Source organism: Ananas comosus, linkage group 22, assembly GCF_001540865.1.
Source record: "Ananas comosus cultivar F153 linkage group 22, ASM154086v1, whole genome shotgun sequence".
Lineage (NCBI taxonomy): Eukaryota > Viridiplantae > Streptophyta > Magnoliopsida > Poales > Bromeliaceae > Ananas > Ananas comosus.
The window spans coordinates 5,871,726-5,894,206 of NC_033642.1; the positions used below are offsets into that span (position 1 = coordinate 5,871,726).

Here is a 22,481-nt window from a genome sequence, read left to right on the forward strand (position 1 = left end):
TATAGTACTGGTGGCCGGGAATGAAAGCGGACATTGGGCGCTATGTAGCGCAATGTCTGGTGTGTCAGCAAGTTGCAGAGCACCGATATCCTGCAGGGAAGCTGCAGAGTTTACCCATTTCGGAGCGGAAGTGGGAAGATATAGCTATGGACTTCGTGGTTGGATTACCTCGTTGTTTGGGCGGCCACGATGCGATCTGGGTTATTGTGAACCGTATGACGAAATCTGCACACTTTTTACCAATCCACACTACCTGGTCGAGTGATAAGTTGGCGCAGGTGTACCTTAATGAAGTAGTGAGATTGCGTGGGGTGCCGAAATCAATTGTATCGGATCGAGACCCCCAATTCACTTCACACTTTTGAAAAAACCTGCAGGAAGCCCTTGGCACACGGCTCAATTTCAGTACAGCGTTTCATCCTCAGACAGATGGGCAGTCCGAAAGAACTATCTAGATTCTGGAGGATATGTTGTGAGCGTGTGTCATTGACTATAAGGGTAGTTGGGCAAGTCACTACCTATGGCCGAGTTCGCCTACAACAATAGTTACCAAGCTAGTATTGAGATGGCACCGTTCGAAGTCCTCTACAGGCGGAAGTGTCGATCTCCTGTGCACTGGGGTGATGTAGGTGAGCGTGTAGAGATAGGCCCCGATGTCTTGCGGGAGGCGGAGGAGAAAGTTCGCCTCGCTCGACAGAGATTGCTCACGGTGTAGTCTAGACAGCAAAGCTATGCAGATAAATGCCGCCGAGAAATAGAATTCACGGTTGGAGACCGCGTATTTCTGAAGGTTTCACCTATGAGGAGTGTAAGGCGGTTTGGGGTTCGAGGGAAGTTGAGTCCTCGATATATTGGACCTTACGAAGTGTTGGAACGTATTGGAGCGGTAGCTTACTGGCTCGCGTTGCCGCCACAGCTTGCAGATGTTCATAGTGTGTTCCACGTCTCCAACCTTCGCAAGTATATTCACAACCCCGAGCACGCGATGCTATACAAACCGCCAGAACTTCAAGAAGATCTGAGCTATGAGGAGTTCCCGGTGTCAATTATTGTGCGGGAGGTGCGCAAATTGCGAAATCGTAAGATTTCTTATGTCAAGGTCCGGTGGAGCAATCACGATGATCGTGAAGCCACTTGGGAGCTCGAGAGCGAAACTCCTTTTAAGTAGGGGAAGATGTAAGGAAGTGAATTCTCGAAATCCGAAAGTTGGACTTCGTTCAGAATCGATTAATTGTCGAGTGGGAATGCTTCGGAAAGGCCGAAGAAGTCAAAAATGCGAAAAGTGCATTGTAGTGGATCCCCGAGAGCAAGTTGTGCAGAAATCTGCACTTGGCAGATTTTGCTCTCGGGGACCGATCCCTGGTGGGAGAGACCGGTCCACGTAAGCTAGTAATGCGGCAGAAAATTCTGCTCGCAATGTCTGCTCTCGGGGTCCGGTCCCTTGAAAGGGGCCGGTCCTTGAAGGTCCGGTCCCTAAGGCAAGGACCGGTCCCCGTACGCGTATCCAGCGAGAAAGAAGAAAAATTGGCTAAGTCCCGAGAGTTCCACTCTCGGGGACCGGTCCCTGGTAGGGACGGACCGGTCCCTGTATGCGTAGAAGCTGGCAGCGAGCTTCTGCCTAAGAGAGGTGCTCTCGGGGACCGGTCCCTCTAGGGACAGACTGGTCCCCGAGCACGAAAAGTGCCCAGTCTGGGCAGGTCAAGAGAAGTAAAGTGGAGGGGCTAAACTGCAATTGTGACTTGAGTTGGGGGTATAGAAGAGAAAACACTCTCTTTTTCTCTCATTTCTCACCCAAGCCCTAGCTCCCTCTCTCTCTAAACTCTCTCTCTCTCTCTCTCTAGAAGGTGAAAAAGGAGGAGGATTTGGTGGAGGAGCAAGCTAGGAAAAGGATCCTTGGCATCTTCTTCTTCCTCTCCACCATTGGAGCTTGCTATAGAGGTAAGCTCATGAGAGCTTTCATCGTAGAACCATTTTTATGGGTTTTTATCTTCTAGAATTGGTTCTGTTGGATCTTTTGGATGCCAAATAGAAGCTTTATGCTTGAACCTTGAAGCTAGAAGGGGATTTTTGCATTGGGTTAAACCTAGGGCTCCAAAATTGGGGTTTTTGGAAGTAAGGGGTTTTGATCTAACTTGATCATATGTAAACCTAATTGCTAGATGTCTAAACGCGTGGGAACCGACGGATTGAGCATTCGTCGAGCGGGTGCGAAGATATAGCCGAAACAAGTGTTCGGGGCTTCATGTTGACCCGAAGAGCAAAGGCGGCGACCAAGGATCGTGAAATCGAGTACCTAGCATCGCGACATTACCCAAGAGGTGGGGGGTGTCTATCCCGAAGCAACTGGGCTTCTCCCTATGTCTAAGTATTTTTATGTTGATTATATTTCATATAGCATCATGCATAGTAGGGTGTTTAAATGTTTACTTTACTACTCTTGCACATTCCTTTGTATTGCGGCATAGTAGGCTTGGCATGTGAACTTAGGAATGCGTGAGAATGAGCTTTGTGACATAGAACCCTATAGAGATAAACAATAACTTGATCTTGCATGGTTGAATATGATGATACATAACTAGAATAGTCGAGACATTGCATTATGATGAGTGGCATGTATACCAAGTAAACAACTTGACGAGTGACATTAGAATTTAGTGTTAAAGAACACTTGTGGCATGATAGTCCTAGCGACTAGATCTCCTCATTGGATGAGAAATAGATTATACTCACATTGTTTGTTCAGCGCTTGTGGCGGCCGCTCCGCACAAGTAGTGCGCTCCGGAGTTTGGCACGTGAATCGATTGGGATAGTCTATGTGGGGGTCCCAAGGGATAACCTATGTGGGGTCCCGCAGACAGTCCCTCGGGTGGTTCGAGTCCCCCTTCATAGACGGATTTGAGATGTGAGTTGAGGACACGCCTATGGGCCAGCCAAATGATTGGGTAATAAACTCAAGAGAATTATGCAAATTTGGCATATTGTGCATATTGAGCATAGTAGAGTTGCATCCATACTGATGTTGGTATTATAGCATGTTAGCGAATGCATGGCTATCTTGTTCATTCTTGAATCCCAAGGCATAGTAGAGTTTTGCAATTCTTTCAATATGCATCAATACAGTTTTGGATATCTATCTATCTATCTACCTGCTTATGCCTGCTTAGACCTAGTGGGGAGATCGGCGGAGTCGGTGGCCGAACCCACTGGGAACTATATTTATATAGTTCTCACCCTACTTTGTTGCACGGCCTAGCGAGAGAGCACCGGCAGAGGACCGTGGTAAGGGCATAGCGCCCTAGTCAGATAGCAGCTTCCTATGCATTAGAGTACCCTGAGATGTATTTATACTTTGGGAGTTGCTTATGTATTTTGGAGGATTATTGTATATATATCTATTTTGCAAGTTACAAAAATGTAAACTTGATGTAAAAGAATGGTTGAATGGATGTAATAGATAGACATATCTCTCTTTAATTACTTTATGGAATACTTGTATCTTGCTCTTACTTGTTAGCACTAGTTGTGCTCTTTGTGATCATGTATGTATTGAATTAAATTCCTGGGCAAATTCTTGTACATGATCTGTTGTCGAGCCTTGGGCGGGTAGGGGAGGTGCTGTCCGTCCGGCGTCTGTTCGACGCGCCCGAACCGGGCCAAATTAGTAGCGGGCTTGGGGCGTGACATGGTAGCTCCCCCTAAAGCGGTGCGTTCCGGTATTGTCACCACAGGGAGCGCGGTCCTCGAAGACGGTCCCTTGGGTGGTAGTGCTTGGAGCCTCCCCGAATGATAGGGATTTTGGGTTGTGAGTTGTTGGGGTTAACAAATGTTAACCGGTTTAATTGGGTATAAGCCAAAGTAAACGTGGAAAAGCATGCATGCATATTCATCATACATATGATTATCTATTTGTTGATAGTTTTTTGCAGGCATAGTATTAGCATTAGTATGGTTTGCTATTTTCTTTCTTTGAAATACATATGCCTGAATAGACCTAGTGGGTAAGTCGGCGAGGTCGGCGGTCGAACCCACTGGAAACTTCGTTGTAGTTTTCACACCACTAACCCTAAAAATCCGAGCGCGAGCAGGGCGACGGAGGATCGAGGCAAGGGTTTAGCGCCATAACTAGTGGCCATCGGACTATAGTCATTTCCATTTTGTTTATGTATCAACTTTTGTTATGTTGATCAAGTGATGTAAAGATGTAAAGAATCTTGTAATTTGGGCGAATGACTATGTGATGTAAAAGAATCATGAATGCAAAGAGAATGAATGTAATAGATTTAGTTTACTTATATTTGGTTAAAATGTAATCAAATATTATGTATGTGGTTGTATATAGTAGCTTAGAGCTTTCACTACTTGTTGTTGCTTGCCCTCGTTGAAGCCTTGTATAATTGCAAATCTCATTATTTGAATTGCTTAATTATACTTGTTGTTGGAGCCTTGGACAGACAGGGGAGGTGCTGTTCGTTCGGCGTCTGTTGACGTGCCCGAATCTGACCAAATAGGCGAAGCTCGGGGCGTGACAAAAGTGATCAAAATACCCTTACACATTTTTCTCTCTTCTTTTTTTTTTTTTCTCACGTTCTTTTTTTTCTCGCTGAAGAAGTCGGCGAAGGCGGACGCGGAAACGGCCCCCCTCCTCTGCCACTCACGCCCTCGCCATCGCCCGCGCACGCCCCGCCCTCCTCGCCTCCTACCCCGTCGAGGCCGTGACATTTTTTTTTTTCTCTCTGACCCTCCTCCACCCGCCGTCCCCACCGCCGCCGCCGGTGACAAAGAGAAAGTGTTTCTCGTGGCCCAGAAGCACGCCGGCTAGGAAGAGGGAGAAAAATAGTTACACTCCGGCGAGACCGATGGTTGCGATAGAGGGCAAGGGAGAGGGCGTGACAAAAAAAAATTATAAAGAGAAAGAAAATAAGAATAATAAAAAATAAAAATAAAAAATATTTTTTTCTACAGGAAAAAAAATCATAGAAAAAAAGAAGATGATGAAATTGCAATGTTAAAATAAAATTACATCGTCTGAAAAAAATTTTACACTGTTTTAGATGAAAGTTACACTCTTTGAGACAGAAATTACACTATTTGAAATGAGAGTTACATTCTTTAGGCAAAAGTTACACTATTAGGGTGAAATTTGCACCATTTTTTTATTTTCTTCTTCTTCCTCCTCCTTCCCCTCTGTTTTCTTGTCCTTCTCCACCTTCTCCGCCACCGTCACTGTTAAGCGCTCCTCGCGCCGCCGCTCCCTTCTCCGCCGGCGCCACCGCCCCCCTTGATCATTTGCTTAATAAGATTGAGCTTTGTTGACGAAACTTCCAAGTTTTTCGCTCGATCATTCTTATATTCTTAACTAATCTCTCTCGGGTGAAATGTTGGTAATGAGATAGTGACTACTTATATGGATAGTTTATTCTAACTAGACTTTCTTTTTTCGGCATAGAGTTTGGAAATGAGTAACTTCTACGCTGGAGAGGGTACGGACAATATTGAAGTTTCGACCAAAATGGTCACAGTAAATTGTACTTTGAAGAGAAACGTGTACAACTCTGCAGCAATGTTTGGCATTCATTCATGTTTCTTCGAGCCCCGTTTAGTTCATCTTCTCGGAGATAACAATTGCTACTGGGGAGGTAATTTACTAATCCTTCTTCATTCTTATTTGCCAATATAGATTAAGGCTTCGTTTGGGATTGCGGGGAGATTGCATTACGTGCGGTGAGAAAGTACGTTGGAAAAATACTGTATTTGTTTCCGTATGTAATATTGCGTTCTGCATATCGCAATGAGTCGGTTACGATATATTTTCTGCGGTCCCATCGGAGAACGCAGAAGCATATCCCTATATGCTTTTTCCTCAACTCCATTTTATCTAATAGCGTTTGATAGGCCTCAATACCAAATTAAGCCTAAGTGATATAGTAAAGTAAAGTTCATTGCTTTCTCTAGAAGATTACTCATTGTATAAAAATTTATGGGGAGAAGAGGGTGGCGGCGACGGCAGAGAAGGGGGGCGGTGGCGCGAGGGGTGCTTGATGGCGACGGTGGCGGAGAAGGTGGAGGAGGAAGGAGGAAGAGGATAAGAAAACAAAGGGGAAGAAGGAGGAGGAAGAAGAAGAGAATAAGAAATGGTGTAAATATCATCCAAATAGTGTTTCATCCAAATAGTGCAACTTTCGCCTAAAGAGTATAACTCTCATCCCAAAGAGTGTAATTTTTGTCTCAAAGAGTGTAACTTTGATCTAAAACAGTGCAAATTTTTTTTTTAAACTATGTAATTTTATTTTAAAAGTGCAATTTCATTTTCTTCTTCATTCTTCTATAATTTTTGGTTTTTCCTGTAGAAATTATTTGTATTTTTATTTTTATTTTTATTTTTTATTATTCTTATTTTCTTTCTCTTTATAATTTTTTTGGTCACGACCCTTCCTTGCCCTCTATCGCAACCATCGCCCTCATCGGAGTGCAATTATTTTTCTCTCCCTTCCTCGCCGGCGTGCTTCTGTGCCCCAAAAAGCACTTCCTCTTTGTTGCCGGCACCGGTGGTGGGGACGGCGGGTGGAGAGAGTCGGAGAGGAAAAAAAAAAAGGAATCGCGGTGCGGCCTAGGCATGATCGGAGGCGAGGAGGGCGGGGCGTACGCGGGCAAGGGCACGAGGTGCGGGGGNCTTCTTCGGTGAGAAAAAAAAAAAAAAAACGTTAGAATAAAAAAAAAGAGAAAAATGTATAACGATATTTTGGTTAGTTTGTTGAAAATTCAGATCAAATCTGCAAAATCGAAAAAGACGCCCAGTTTTGCGAAAACTTAAAACTTGTGAATTTTTTATACAAATTGGCCAATTTAAAATTTAAAAATTAAAATTAAAATTAAAATTTTTAAATTTAAAATTTGAAAATTTTTAATTTAAAAATTAAAACTTATAAATTAAATTGTAATTTATAACTGTGGCTTTTAAACCCGTGGAACTTATGCTCTCTCTGTCTTTCGCTCTTCCCCTGGACTCCTGGAAGAACCAGCAAGCTCTGTGGAGAGACCGTTCCGCCGCATCTTCTCCTCCAACAAACGCAAATCCAAACCCCTGCCTCCTCCTCCTCAAACCCAAAACCCTAACCTCTCTACACCACCCCCCAATCCCACCCTCTCGATCGACACCGACCACGGGCGACTCTGATCCCGATCCCGACTGCTCCGCGGGTGCGGGAGGCGGCGCCGCCTCCTTTTCCGGCGTCGGCCTCGCCGAGTGGGCCGTCGCCACCTGCCGCGAGCTCGGGATCCGGCGCCCCACCCCCATCCAGCTCTGCTTCATCCCCCGCATCCTCGCCGGCGACGACGTCCTCGGCATCGCCCAAACGGGGAGCGGCAAAACCGCGGCGTTCGCCCTCCCCATCCTCCACCGCCTCGCCGAGGACCCCTTCGGCGTCTTCGCCCTCGTCCTCACTCCGACGCGCGAGCTCGCGGAGCATTTCCGGGCCCTGGGCTCGCCGCTCAACCTGCAGTGCATGGTCGCCATCGGAGGGTTCGACTCCATCGGCGAGGCACGGGGCCTGGCGAGGCGGTCGCATGTCGTGATCGCGACGACCGGGAGAATCAGGACGCTTCTTGAGGGGGATCCTGATATAGTTGCTGTTTTTTCCAGGACCAAGGTGCGTATGTTCTTATAGCTTTCCTTGTTGGGATAAATTCTGGAATTTGATTTAATTTCACAGATTTTTGATTAAATCTACTGACAAATAAATATTAAATTAAAGACAAAACTAAATTAAAAGAAAAAAAGGTTTTGGGAAATAGTCTCGTGAGGCGTGGGATGCATTGTCTTACAATAACTTTAGCCCTCCACGAGTCTCCTGCTAGTTGTTCTAGCCATACAACACCTTGGATTATCCCGATCTCCTTGATTGCACGGTCTCAAAGGAGTGCTTGATTGAACATCAATCCGGCTTTCAAAATCTTAACTTTACAAAATAAACTTAGATAGAGTAGAGAAAGAAGGAACGACAGAAAAAAAAAAATCTGTTAGTTAGAATCTTGTATCTATCTGTCTTTTTATTCCTCTGTTTTATAATAAGTCGACGGTCCAAAGAACCGTTGTGGGATGCTCTGGTAAAGCGGAATCCACGATCCCACATCTCGTGAGAAAGTGGGATACGTTACCTCTTTTTCCGGTTAGAGGAGAGAGAGGGAATTACGTGGGTCCAATTTTCTCATGTTAAATATATTATATTTAGATTAAATTTTAAATTAAATCCTTCAATTATCAATTAGATTTAAATCAAATCTTATAAATTAAACTGATTCCAACATTCCTCCGCTTAATTTAAAATTCAATTAAAAAAAACTTCTCAAACATCGAAAACATATAAACAATCAAAACCATTAATAAATATAAAAAATTAAAAGCCATCAAAATTAGTTGAGATCTTTATACTTTGCATTCGGCTATAGGTACCTTTCAGTTTGAACCTTAGCTTAGTGTTGATTGTATACATCCACGAGCATTCGATGGACTAGGCCTTGAATCGGGCCGGTGAAACGGATTTCTACAAATCATGCACACAGTACAGCCGGTTTCGTTCATAGCATATGTGTGCTTTTAATGGCCATGCGCATGTATCGAATCATCTATGTTCTAGGAATTAGCCCAAATTCCATAGTCACAGCCTCACGACTCCATACACTTAGGCTTAGTTTGGTATTGAGGTCCATCTAACGCTATTAAATAAAATGGAGTTGGGGTAAAAGCATATAGGATATGCTTTTGCGTTCTCCGGTGTAACTGCAGAAAATATATCGTAACTGACTTATCGCGATATGCGGAACGCAATATTACGTATGAAAATAAATAGGGTATTTTTCCGACGTACTTTTTCATAACACGTAACGCAATCTCCCCGCAATCTCCCCGCAATCCTAAATGAAGCCGTAGTAGGTCCTAATAAGGGTGTAGGTAAGGTAACACCCTGCCTCATGGGTCTCTGAACCATTTAGAGCTTAGCTCTTCCTCATCCCTTATCTTTTGTAATTTGAGCACTGTCGCCACAGGGATAGGAAAATATAAAGTGGTGCTCATCACATTAGTTCATACATTCAGTTTGTTTCTACCCATTACCATTTAGGTAGGGTTCCCACCGCCAATGACTTCTATTGTGGGCTTACCCTCATCCCCCTCGACAACTCTAGGACCAATGCCCTAGATAAACCTTTAGTCAGTTGATCAGCAATATTCTTTATGGATCTCACAAATGATAGTAATATCATTTTTGTTTATTAACCCTCTAATATATTTATGTCTCATTTTCATATGTCGACTCATCTTTACTTTTGAATTTTCTGTGCACATTTATCAATAATTGCTTTACAGTCAATGTATTGATATTGGTGGAATTGGATGTTCACCAAGTGGAATATGATGTAGGAATTCTCTTAGTCATTTTGCCTCACTAACGGTAAGGTTAAGTGCAATCATTTCTGATTCCATAGTACTTCTAGCTATTACTGTTTGTTTAGTTGATTTCCACGAGATTGCTGCACCACCTAAAATAAATACATATCCAGTTGTGGAGTTGACATCTACGGTGTCACTGATCCAATTTGCATTACTATAGCCCTTTAAGACTGAAGCATAACCACTAAAATGTAATGCATATGAAAGAGTGCCTCTGATATAAGCAAATACTCTTTCAAGTGCCACGCAGTGCTCTCTACTTGGATTATATAATATCTACTTAGCCTATTTACAACAAAAACTAAATCGGGTCTAGTAAAATTAATTGAAAATCCCAATGACCCTATGATTTGAGCATATCTATCAATACAAACGGGATTATCGGTATTTTTCTTTAAGGGTGCGTTTGGTTCGCATTTATGAAAGATTACTAGGAATAAAAGATATCCGAGAATCTTATTCCTATTCATCCTATTACTAAGAATGTGGAATTCCTGTATTTGGTTCGCATAGTAATATTAATTAGCCATGTTATTTAATATTGCAAAAAATATACAATTAATTAATTAATTAGTTTAATTAATTTTAGATAATGTTACCAAAAGTTTCAACATCTTTTTAGAAAAAAGGGAGAGAGAGTATAAGTTAGAGAGAGAGCATAATTAAAAANAATTTTGGAAAGAAGACATAACAAATGAAATTCGACCAATTAGAGAAAATCAAATTGGACTTTAAATGATTTACCTCCAGGATGTAAACCAATAAGTTGTCAATCGATATCTAAAAAGAAATTAAGACCATAAGGTACTGTAGAGAAATATAAAACTAGTTTAGTAGCAGAGGGATTTACCCAAAAATCTGGAGTTGATTATTTTGACATTTATGCTCCAGTAGCTAGAACTACAACAATTAGAACTCTATTAGCTCTAGCATCAATTTATAAATTAATTAAACATCAAATGGATGTTAAAACCACATTTTTAAATAGATAATTAGAAGAAGAAATCTATATGGTGCAGCCAAAAGGATTTATAATGCCAGGCCAGGAAAATAAAGTATGCAAGTTAAGTTGATCTTTATATGGCCTCAAGCAAGCTCCTAAACAATGGCATGAAATGTTTGATAACTTAATAATTTCAAATGGATTTGAAACTAATATGTCCGACGAATGTGTTTATAGTAAAAGAATAAGGATCACATCCATATTAGTTCCAAATATTAATATATCATCAACATATAAGCACATGATTACAACTTGATCCTTATTCTTTTACTATAAACACATTCGTCGGACATATTAGTTTCAAATCCATTTGAAATTATTAAGTTATCAAACATTTCATGCCATTGTTTAGGAGCTTGCTTGAGGCCATATAAAGATCAACTTAACTTGCATACTTTATTTTCCTGGCCTGGCATTATAAATCCTTTTGGCTGCACCATATAGATTTCTTCTTCTAATTATCTATTTAAAAATGTGGTTTTAACATCCATTTGATGTTTAATTAATTTATAAATTGATGCTAGAGCTAATAGAGTTCTAATTGTTGTAGTTCTAGCTACTGGAGCATAAATGTCAAAATAATCAACTCCAGATTTTTGGGTAAATCCCTCTGCTACTAAACTAGTTTTATATTTCTCTACAGTACCTTATGGTCTTAATTTCTTTTTAGATATCGATTGACAACTTATTGGTTTACATCCTGGAGGTAAATCATTTAAAGTCCAATTTGATTTTCTCTAATTGGTCGAATTTCATTTGTTATGTCTTCTTTCCAAAATTCAGTATCTATGGATTTCATTGCTTCTTCACAAGTTGTAGGTGTCTCTTCTAATAGCAATATATAGAAGTCTTCTCCATAATATTTAGGTATTCTTGCTCTTTTATTTTTTCTAGGCTCACGTTCTTCATCTACATTTTGATCTCTAGGTCTAATTCTTGTATTTGAAATTTGATTATTTGTCTGTATATTATTATTTATATTAATTTTATATGAAAATTTATCTTCAAAGTAAATTGCATCTCTAGACTCTATAATTGTATTATTTTATATTTCACTTATTTCAGAATTAATTACTAAAAATCTATTTGCATTGCTATTTGTTGCATATCCTACAAAAAATGCATCAACTGTTTTAGGTCTTATTTTGTTTCTTTTAATTTCAGGTATTTTTACTTTTGCTAAACACCTCCACACTTTAAGAAAATTTAAATTAGGTTTTTTATTTTTCCATAGCTCATATGGCGTTTTATTAGTATATTTTAGAGGGACTCTCTTTAAAATTATAGAGGTAGAAATTAATGCTCCTTCCCACAAATTTTCAGGTACATCTGAATTTAATATCATTGAATTTACCATATCCATTAAAGTTCTATTTTTCCTTTCAGCTACCCCATTTGATTGAGGTGAATATGGAGCAGTTACCATATGTATGATGCCATGCTCTTGGCAAAATGATGTGACATCATTAGATGTGTACTCTCCTCCTTGATAGGATCTGAAATTTTATTTTATTGTGTTTGATTTTCAGCTTCAGCTTTATATACTTTAAATTTATTTAATAATTCATTCTTAGTTTTCATTAAATATACATAACAATATTTGGAAAAGTTATCTATAAATGTTACAAAATATTTATTTCCTCCTCGAGATACTCGACTTGTATCACATACATTGCTATGAACCAATCGAGTAAATCAGAGTCTATCTACGCTTTTGAAGGGTTGTCGAGGAAGTTTAGCTTGTACACATATTTGACATATTTTCTTATTTATTTCTACTTGTGGAATTAAATTTAATTTCATCATATTACTTAATGATTTAAAATTTATATGTCCAAGTCTGGGATGCCAAATTTGGGAAGAGCACTCAACATTCAAAACATGAGAATTTGTATTTACATGCGGAGAAATTTACATTCAACTTAAACAAACCATTACATAAAAATTCTTTTCCTACAAAATGTATTCCTAATTACAAGTTTATTACATTCAAAAACTAATTTAAAACCTCTCTGTACAAGTAGGGATCCATTTATTAGGTTTCTTCTAATCTTCGACACATGATAGACATTGTGAAGGGTCAAAGTCTTGCCAGAAGACAACTTCAAACCCACTCGACCAATTCCCAACATGTTTGCTGTAGCGTATGTGCCCAAAGTCACAGTTCCTCCACTTGAGACCTGATAGATGGAAAACCAAGAGCGATCAACACACACATGCACATTAGCCCCGGTGTCAATCCACCAGTCATTAGCATCTAAGGTCATATTATTTCGAAAAAAAAGAAAGAAACCTGGATGACGTCTCAGTGGTACTGGGTCCAACAGTCAGCATATTAACTTGAGGCTGCCCAGTATTTGATGTTCTTCGTTTTGATGCTGGGGGAGACGTCTTCTTGTAGAAACAGTTCTTGGCGATATGGTTCGTCCTGCCACACACGTAGTAGCACCGACCCCTACTATTCCTCTCAGCGCGAGTTCTTTTTTTATTATTATTATTATTATTATTATTCCTAATATTATTGTTATTATTATAATTGAATCACCTTTTATTAAATGTTCTCTTTTTATTGAAATTATTTCTATTTTGATTTTTCCTTAATTTGGTATTTTCTTCCAAATTATTTATCACAGATTGTTTTTCTTCTTTTTTATCTTTTGTTCTATTTTTCTCCTCAACCCTAATAGAGTTTAGGACATAATTCAAAGTTAATTCACCTTGAATATGGTTTAGGTTGTAGAGGTGAGTTGACCAAGATAGTGGTAATTTATCAATTAGACTAGCTACAACGTAATTTTCATCTAAGGTCACGTCACTAGACCTAAGTTGTTCTACTATTAATTCAAATTCATTTAACTGATCAATTATGGATTTATTTTCTACCATTCTTTATAAAATCATAAGCTTTAAATCTTTTTTGTCTAGGATCTGATTGACCATATTTAGCATCTAAGATTTTCCATATTTCTTTGGCTGAAGTAATATGACAATATATGTCATATAATTTTTCACTTAAAGCACTTAATATTTTGTTCTGACAGCAGTGTTTAAAAAGATGCGAGGCGCGGAGAGTCACAAGACACTTCTGGAGACTAGGCGCGAGGCGCACTGCGGAGCGCGCGCCTCAAGAAGGCGAGGCGCACTTTTACTAAGCCTAATTTAATTTAATGTTCTATATTAAAAAAATCTCAAAATAACCATCAAAAAGTAAAGAAAACGCATGCATATAGTTTAATTTGATGTTCTTGTTGACGTTGCTACTGCTTCTTGTTTTCCTCCTGCTGCTGTTGCTGGTTGCTTATTTTGGCCATCGCTGGTTTGCTGCCACTGCTTCCTGCTTCTAGCATAGTTGCTGTTGGATGCTCAACAGAGAGAGGATGTGGGAGAACAAGAAAAGGAGAGGAAGGTGCGAGCAGCTGATTTTTTTAGGGAATTTTTGGGTTTCTTTCAAGATTTTTTTAAGTATCTTATCGGGTTTAAAGTATAAAATGCAAATTCAAAACCCGATAATCCAAAAACTTGAATTTTTTTAGATTTTTTTTAATATTTTTTAAGTATCTTATTGGGTTAAAGTATAATATGCAAATTCAAAATCCGACAATTCGAAAACTTGAATAAAAACTCCTTGAAAACTTAATTATTGCGAGGCGCGCACCTGAGACGCGCCTCTCGTCTCACCTGACGTGGGCGCCTCAGGCATGCCTTTTCAAACAATGTCTGACAGTGATAATTAGTTGTGTCAGAAGAGGGGAGAGGTGTGGATGGTGTGGCCACTGTAGTGGGAGAGACTACTGGTGTACTTCTTTGAACCCCAACGGTGATTTACAGCAGAGGTGTCTTAGTATGACCTAGATTCGAGGTCATCTCGGTTGGATCAGAAATAGCTAAGATTAATCCCAAAGTGGTGAGCCAGAATTGCATTTGATTCTGCTATCGACGGAAATTTGTTCCATCAAATGGTTTTGATTTTGCAGATGTAGCATCATCCATGCTATAATAAATAAATAGAGCTAATAAATATTACGACTCTACTGCAAAAATAAAACTATAAATTTACAACAGTTCCAAAAGAGAAAGCACTAATCATGAAATTAATGCTAATAATAAAAACTAGCAATCAGCAAAAATAAAAGGCTATCGATCTATTAATTGTTTTATAGAAAATAATTAAAATAATTAATTAAATCTCGGAAGCCCAAACTGCAGCAAACTCTTTGTAGGAAACCACACTTTTTTTTTTTTTATATTTGGTTCCCTTTTTTTTATACTTTTTTTTTTTCTCAAAAACAGGAAAAGATTTAAATTGTTATCTTCAAGCCACAAGTCCAAGGTTGGGATTTAGATAAATTAATTCTAAAAACAGGATTTTTGTCGCACAACTGCTTTTTTTAATAAGAAATATACAATTTTTTTTTCTTTTTTTTTTCACTACAGATAATAACTAATCTAGAATTAACTCTAATATCAACAAATCTATATTCTCTATTTTAATTAGGTTTAAAAGCAAAATCTAGATTGATCTCTAATATATATGTATAATGTATAATATACTCTGCCTTCTTATGTTCCGATTAAATATTATACTCCAATATATAATATTAGAGTATAATATGTTAGAGTATAATATTAGAGTATAATATATAATATTAGAGTATTATACTCTAATATATAATATTAGATTGATCTCTAATATATATGTATAATATACTCTGCGTTCTTATGTTCCGATTAAATATTATACTCTACCTAATTATGTTTCAATTGAATAATTACCCTAATCCTGATAAATAAAATTGAAATAAAATCATGAGAAATTGATAAATAAATTTTATCAAATTCCAGATAAAGTTACTCTAGATTGTTGGGATAAATTCTAGAATTTGATTTGATTTCATATATTTTTGATTAAATCTACTGACAAATAAATATTAAATTAAAGACAACTAAATTGAAAGAAAAAAAGGGTTTTGGGAAATAGCCTGGTAAGGCGTGTGATGCACTATCCTAGAGTAACTTTAGCCTCTCCATTTGCGAGTCTCTGGCTAGTTGCTCTAGCGATACAACACTCAGATTATCCTGATCTCTTTGATTGCACTGTCTCAAAGGAGTGCTTGATTGAACATCAATTTGGCTCTCAAAATCTCAACTTTACAAAATTAACTAAGATAGAGTAGAGAAAGGACGAACGAAAGGAGAAAATCTGTTAGTTAGAATCTTATATCTATCTCTTTTTTTATTCCTCTATTTTATAATAGGCTAAATTATAGAAAACCTCCATCAAAACCCGATTTTTTACTTTCTCTCCATAGCATTTAAAAACCAACATTTTGCCTCTTTAAAAATGAAATTATTCACAGAGGGGTACGGTGTTAACTGTGATGATAAAATGACCAAATTGCTCCTCACCTTCTTCGTCTCCTCCCCAATCCTGCTCATCTGCAACCTCTCCTCCTCTGTCTTTCGCGCCTCCCTTGACTCCGACTCCGACTCCGACTTCGTTTCCTTTACTTGCTTCCCGCTTCTCCTGCACCCTCGCCGCCTTTCCATTTCGGCAACGGTAGGGAGGAGATTAGGGTGGTGTGGACTGAGAGATGGGCGAGGTAGTGGAGGAGGGCGAGGACGTGTGTGTGGGCATGGACGAAGGGGTAGATGAGGGCGAGGCGGCGGAGGAGGGCGAGGCGGCGCGGTCGAGGACATCGGTGAGAAGAGAGGAGGCGCATTTGAGATGAGGGTTTTAAGGGTATTTTGGGTATAAAAAATATATAATAATAGGATATAAACGAATTTCTAACGGAGCACTGACGACGGGAGTCGAAGTGAGCATTTTTTATTTTTTAAGGGGGCAAAGTGTAGTTTTTTAAATAAGTTAACAGTCCAAAGAACCGTTGTGAGAAGTTCCGCTAAAGTGGTATCCACGATCCCACGTCTCGCGAGAAAGTGAGATACGTTACCCCTTTTTCTTGGTTAGAGGAGAGAAAGGGAGTTAAGTGGGCCCAATTTTCTCATATTAAATATATTATATTTAGATGAAATTTTAATTAAATCCTTTAATTATCTAGTAGATTTAACTCAAATCTTTTAAATTAAACTAATTCCAACATTCCTTTCCTTTTTACTGTTAAAAGAATGTGCCTTTATAATAAGTTGACAGTCCAAAGAACCGTTGTGAGAAGTTCCGCTAAAGTGGTATCCACGATCCCACGTCTCGCGAGAAAGTGAGATACGTTACCCCTTTTTCTTGGTTAGAGGAGAGAAAGGGAGTTAAGTGGGCCCAATTTTCTCATATTAAATATATTATATTTAGATGAAATTTTAATTAAATCCTTTAATTATCTAGTAGATTTAACTCAAATCTTTTAAATTAAACTAATTCCAACATTCCTTTCCTTTTTACTGTTAAAAGAATGTGCCTTTATAATAAGTTGACAGTCCAAAGAACCGTTGTGAGAAGTTCCGCTAAAGTGGTATCCACGATCCTTTCTATAATTTAGCCTATATAATAAGTTGGCAGTTCAAAGAACCGTTGTGAGAAGTTCCGCTAAAGTGGTATCCACGATCCCACGTCTCGCGAGAAAGTGAGATACGTTACCCCTTTTTCTTGGTTAGAGGAGAGAAAGGGAGTTAAGTGGGCCCAATTTTCTCATATTAAATAATTCCAACATTCCTTTCCTTTTTACTGTTAAAAGAATGTGCCTTTATAATAAGTTGACAGTCCAAAGAACCGTTGTGAGAAGTTCCGCTAAAGTGGTATCCACGATACTGTTAAAAGAATGTGCCTTTATAATAAGTTGACAGTCCAAAGAACCGTTGTGAGAAGTTCCGCTAAAGTGGTATCCACGATCCCACGTCTCGCTAGAAAGTGAGATACGTTACCCCTTTTTCATGGTTAGAGGAGAGAAAGGGAGTTAAGTGGGCCCAATTTTCTCATATTAAATATATTATATTTAGATGAAATTTTAATTAAATCCTTTAATTATCTATTAGATTTAACTCAAATCTTTTAAATTAAACTAATTCCAACATTCCTTTCCTTTTTACTGTTAAAAGAATGTGCCTATGTTCTTATAGTTTTCCTTTCCTTTTTACTGGAAAAAAAAAATGTGCCTACGTTCTTATAGTTTTCCTTTCCTTTTTACTGGAAAGAGGGTAAAAAACTGTGTAGTTGGTATACTGGACAATGTACTTATGGGGGGATTTATAAGACTCGTAGGAAATTTAGTTGTTTATTTCATAGTAGTTTGTTGAGCAAAGTTTGCATCATCAGCAGTTTTCATACTAAATTGTTACTTTATTTGTAACTAGCACTTATTTACTGCCCTGCAAAAGAAAATGGACTAATCAAATATGAATGATGTTAAACTAATGGAGGCTCAAAGAGAGATCATGCCAACTTTAGACAATGCCATGTTGCACTAATTCACGATAATAGTCTTACCTGTCTAAGCGGGAGTATCTAAAGCAAGTAATTTGGCTTCCTCAGTTTCTAGTGCTGGATGAAGTAGATAGTTTTGGATGTCAATTTTGAGGAGGAGCTTCGGGTGATATTTCAATATTTACCCAAAAATCGGCAAGCTTTATTGTTTTCAGCAACAATGACAGATAATCTGCAGTCATTGCTTGAGATTTCCGCAAAGAAGTCTTACTTTTTTGAAGAATACAAAGGGTTTAAGACTGTTGAATCTTTTAAACAACAGAACCTTCATATCACTCCGGATGCAAGGGAGCTTTACCTTTTCCATATTTTGACGAAAATGGTGGATGACGGCATCCGTTCGGCCATAGTATTCGTTTCTACTTGCAGGTATGTGATCTCTAGTAGTTGTTCTAGTTATAGAAAAGCTTTCATGTAAATTTGCAAGTCCATTTGTCTTCGTTTTATTGGTCGCATATATTCTTAGTTATGTCTTTGCATGATAGTAACCAAGTGTCTTCTTTTGACGAGAAGATGCCATTCGTTTGATGAGAAAGAACGAGGAATATCGAAAATTCGTGTGGCTAAAGCTGAAGTAACTACTTTCGAAGTATCGGAAAGAAGGAAAACAATGACTAGAGTGGGAGAGTCAGAGTCGAAAAGAGAATTCCTCACTTCTTTCTCTCATTCAAAACCATGCATGGGACTTTCATCTCGCACGGCTCCTAAGTGATAAAAGAAAGAACTCATGTGGACACTCCCCAGCCCGAGGACAATCTCTCAAATACACATTAATAATGTAGACCTGTTTTTCTTTTCTTTGCTGACTCTCAATGAAATTTGCCATATTGCACTAAGTTACTTACGGATGTATGCATGCAGTCCGGGAACACTTTGGGGTGAGCACCCATCCGAACAAGTAGGTTCAATAGTTCAGCATTTAGGCCATAACATTTAGCAAAAACAAATCTTTAACCCAACAAGTGCTCTCCGAACCAAGCTAGATAGTCTCCTAACACTAGGCTCACCAACCAACCAGGACTTTGATTCTTTCTTATTATTGTAACTGGACAATGGACATCAAAACCTTAAGGATTGTTTCCAGCCATGAGTTCCCATATGACATAAGCTCTCTTCGGTGGGGTGGGCCATCATTCACCAGGTCTTTGAGTGCCCATCGTACCATGTGGTTGGTGCACTAGGCCGATCTACACTCTACTTTGAGGATTTGGCACCTGCGTCTGACTTGGTCTGCTAGTGAATTTTGGCTCTACGTTCAGTCATGCATGCTAGTCTATATAATGATCACACGACCTGACATTGCGTTTGTTTGTTGTTGGAGTTGTGAGTAAATTCATGCAGAATCCAAGAACGAAGGATACATAACGATGCCGCATATGCAAGATTAATATATATTTAGGATTCACCTGGAAGAGGTCTTCTTTTCCCATCTTCCAGTTCCCTTCAGATGACAGGAGACGGAGATGTGCTTTGCGCGCTAAGAGCTTTCTTTCCTTACCAAAGTTAGGAGAGGTATTAATTGGTGTTGAGCAGAGAGAAGTTGGGGATCAAGATGAAGCAGAAGTGCAGCTTAGGACAAATCTTGTGGGACAGGGGTCATTCTCTTTAGCTGCAAGGAATCAAGCTTCTTTCTCTGTTCATTCTCCAGCTGTGCAATTACAAGTACAGGGCTCTACTCCCTTACCTATAGTGGATAAACTTCAATTCATGAAAGGCACATTGCTAATGGGAAGATCAGTCCCAGGGCTCAATCTAGGCTGCCAGCCATAGCTGGTTGTACTTAAGGTGCAGGCCTATGAACAACGCCATATCAACTTATATGTAGGATCCTTTAGTTAAGTTGGGTACTCCTATACTTCAATATTCGGCATGTGATTCAGCTCCAAACTTTTTCCATTATTTGGAGATAGATGGTGAAATTTTTGGACTGCCAATATTTGTCAGTGATGTGATCTGCATCTGCACATTAAAAATTGTATTGTACTCTCGCATTTCTTTTTATTTTGTCTACCTTGTGATTTGTGATGCTACTTTATCAGTTTGATTTTTTTTTTATTGAATATAATTGATGCTTCATTAATGTCATTGCAGGACTGGTCATTTTCTAGGTTTGTTATTGGAAGAACTTGATCAGGATGCTGTTGCTCTGCACTCGCATAAGTCTCAGTCTCTAAGACTTGCCTCACTTCAGCAATTTAGGTCTGGTCGGGTTCGTATTTTGCTTGCTACTGATGTTGCCAGCCGTGGATTGGATATTCCAACAGTTGATCTTGTTATCAACTATGATGTTCCAAGGTTTATTGTTATTTACCATTTACTTCTCTTTCAGTTTTTTTTTTTTTCTTGACCTTAAAACTCCAAGCCAATCATATGAATTCATAATATAATATAGTATAATCTGATCAATCAACTTTTCTTTTCGCTTTTAGGTATCCACAGGAATATGTCCATCGTGTGGGACATACTGCAAGGGCTGGCAGAGGGGGACAGTCTATAAGCTTTTGTTACTGAGGTTTAGTATGGCAATGATATGATGCTTATTTTTAACTAATCAACGTATCTTAATTTTATTTTATTAAGACCATTCTATCGTAGATTTGCCTAAATGGATCTTTAAAATTGAGTACCGTCTATAGTTCACTTCTTTATAATCAGAATAGAGATGGGTGATGACTTCCGGGCTAAGAGCTGGAGAATTTTTCTCAAAGCACATTCCCCTTTTCACTGTTAGAGATGAATTATTTCGGAATAATAACATATCAGTAACAGCTTAAAGAATCACTAGAATCATATCTTCTAAAGAACTTATTGCTCATCATATGTAATATCTACAATCTATGGTTTTGAAATAGTAAGCAGCTTGGATTGAGAATATCATCTCTGTTATAGCCTTATTAAAGAAGAGTGAATTGTTATCCGTTAGGTCGTTTCTTCGGTTACGTTTATGTTTGAAGTGTATTGTTGCTATTGTTTGCTTTAATATTCTTTAGTTTAACGAAATTTGGCATGTGATAGCAATAGTAGCTAGCATTCCAGAGAGCAGTTCTTCTGTTATTAGTTTGCTTATTTGAAGGTATATAGATATTATGCTGGCACTGGATGCTAATTTTTTATGTAAATTGCTTATATTGCAGGTGTTTAAGGCCAGACTAGTTGAGAAAATGAAGATGTTAGATGAGGGGTTTGAAGAACAAGTACAGACGAGAAAAGAGCAGAAGCTAAAGAGATTAGCAGAGAAAGGCTTGCTGAAGAAGTGGGGACGAAAGGCTTAAGAACAAAGCCTGTGGGAACCCTTGGCATTCTAGAAAGAGAAGTTTCCACGGCAGTCTAGTTAAGATTAGCAAGAAATAGAAAAGAATGGCCCTACCTGTTGCAGTGGAGGGTCTTACAAATTTTGGTTTAAGTTAATACAATGTAGTTTATCGAGGCAAAACTGTAAATTTACGGTAGACGATATGGTTTGATGATTGTTATGATTTATTTAATCAAAATTGCTACTTGTGTACTAAGTGGATGTGATTTTTTTATTTTTTATTTTTTTATTTACTTCTGAGGGGACAACTCTATCAAGGGTATCAAACTATCATACGATATGCTGATTTTTAATGGAATTGATAATGTTTATTAGCTGTTAATTCAGTGATACTCAATGTAGTGGCATGGTTTTGAAATGATATAGTTCATAATATCATAATTTAATCCTAGTACCTGTTGCGAATAGCATCAGAGCTTGTTAATCTCAACAGTTTGTCCATTTATCATATGGATTAGTGTGATATGAATTTGTTCAAATTTCCTTCGGAGGTGCCTACAAATAATAATTTTTTAAATAATTATCAGAGGTTAATTTTCAGAGGTTTATTTTAAATAATTTTCAGAGGTTTATTTTTTAAATAATTTTCAGAGGTTCATGTTGAAAAAATGATTGCAAAAATAGCTTATAGCATTTTGCTTTGATCTAAAGAATGAAAATAAGTTTTCTGGGTCTTCAGAAATGTGGTGAGGCTCCTATAGTGTCTCTAAGTATGTTAACCGACAAGTTTAGAATTTCTAAGTGCCAAGGTCCCACAAACAAAGAAAAACATAAACGGCTATTAAGATTGATGGTTATACTTATTAGAAGTCCGACTATCATGCTTCCGGAAGTACCACTGATATGGTGTTTCTAATCTTTTAACGTTTGAATTAATTCTTTAATAATTTCAAGCTTTTGGATTAATTTAATTTTTCTAGGGGGATCACTAAATTTAAGAAGAATCACTATCATTCCAATCCGATAATCCTTAATCTGGGAATCAAAAAGTCAGAAGAACCGACTCCTTTACACTTTCGAAAGCATAATAGCTCCATACTATTTATAAGTTATACTTTCGTTTCCAATTATTACCATGAAATCAAATTACTTTCGGCTTGTGAATTATTGCCAAACACATTGTCACATCTAAACCTTTTATTTGATTTGTATTTACCCCGAAATAAGTGCCTGAAGGAGACTATTTCCCAAAAGGATTAAAATGCTATTAGCTACTCAAAAATAAGTGAAACTCAGAAGCTTCTCCGGAAGCCCGTTCCATTAGACCTACTCGTTTGCAAAGTATGTT

At 38.3% G+C, this 22,481-nt stretch overlaps 1 pseudogene; it reads left to right on the forward strand.

Annotated features, from left to right (window-relative positions):
* Nucleotides 6,953-21,441, forward strand: LOC109727287 (annotated as a pseudogene).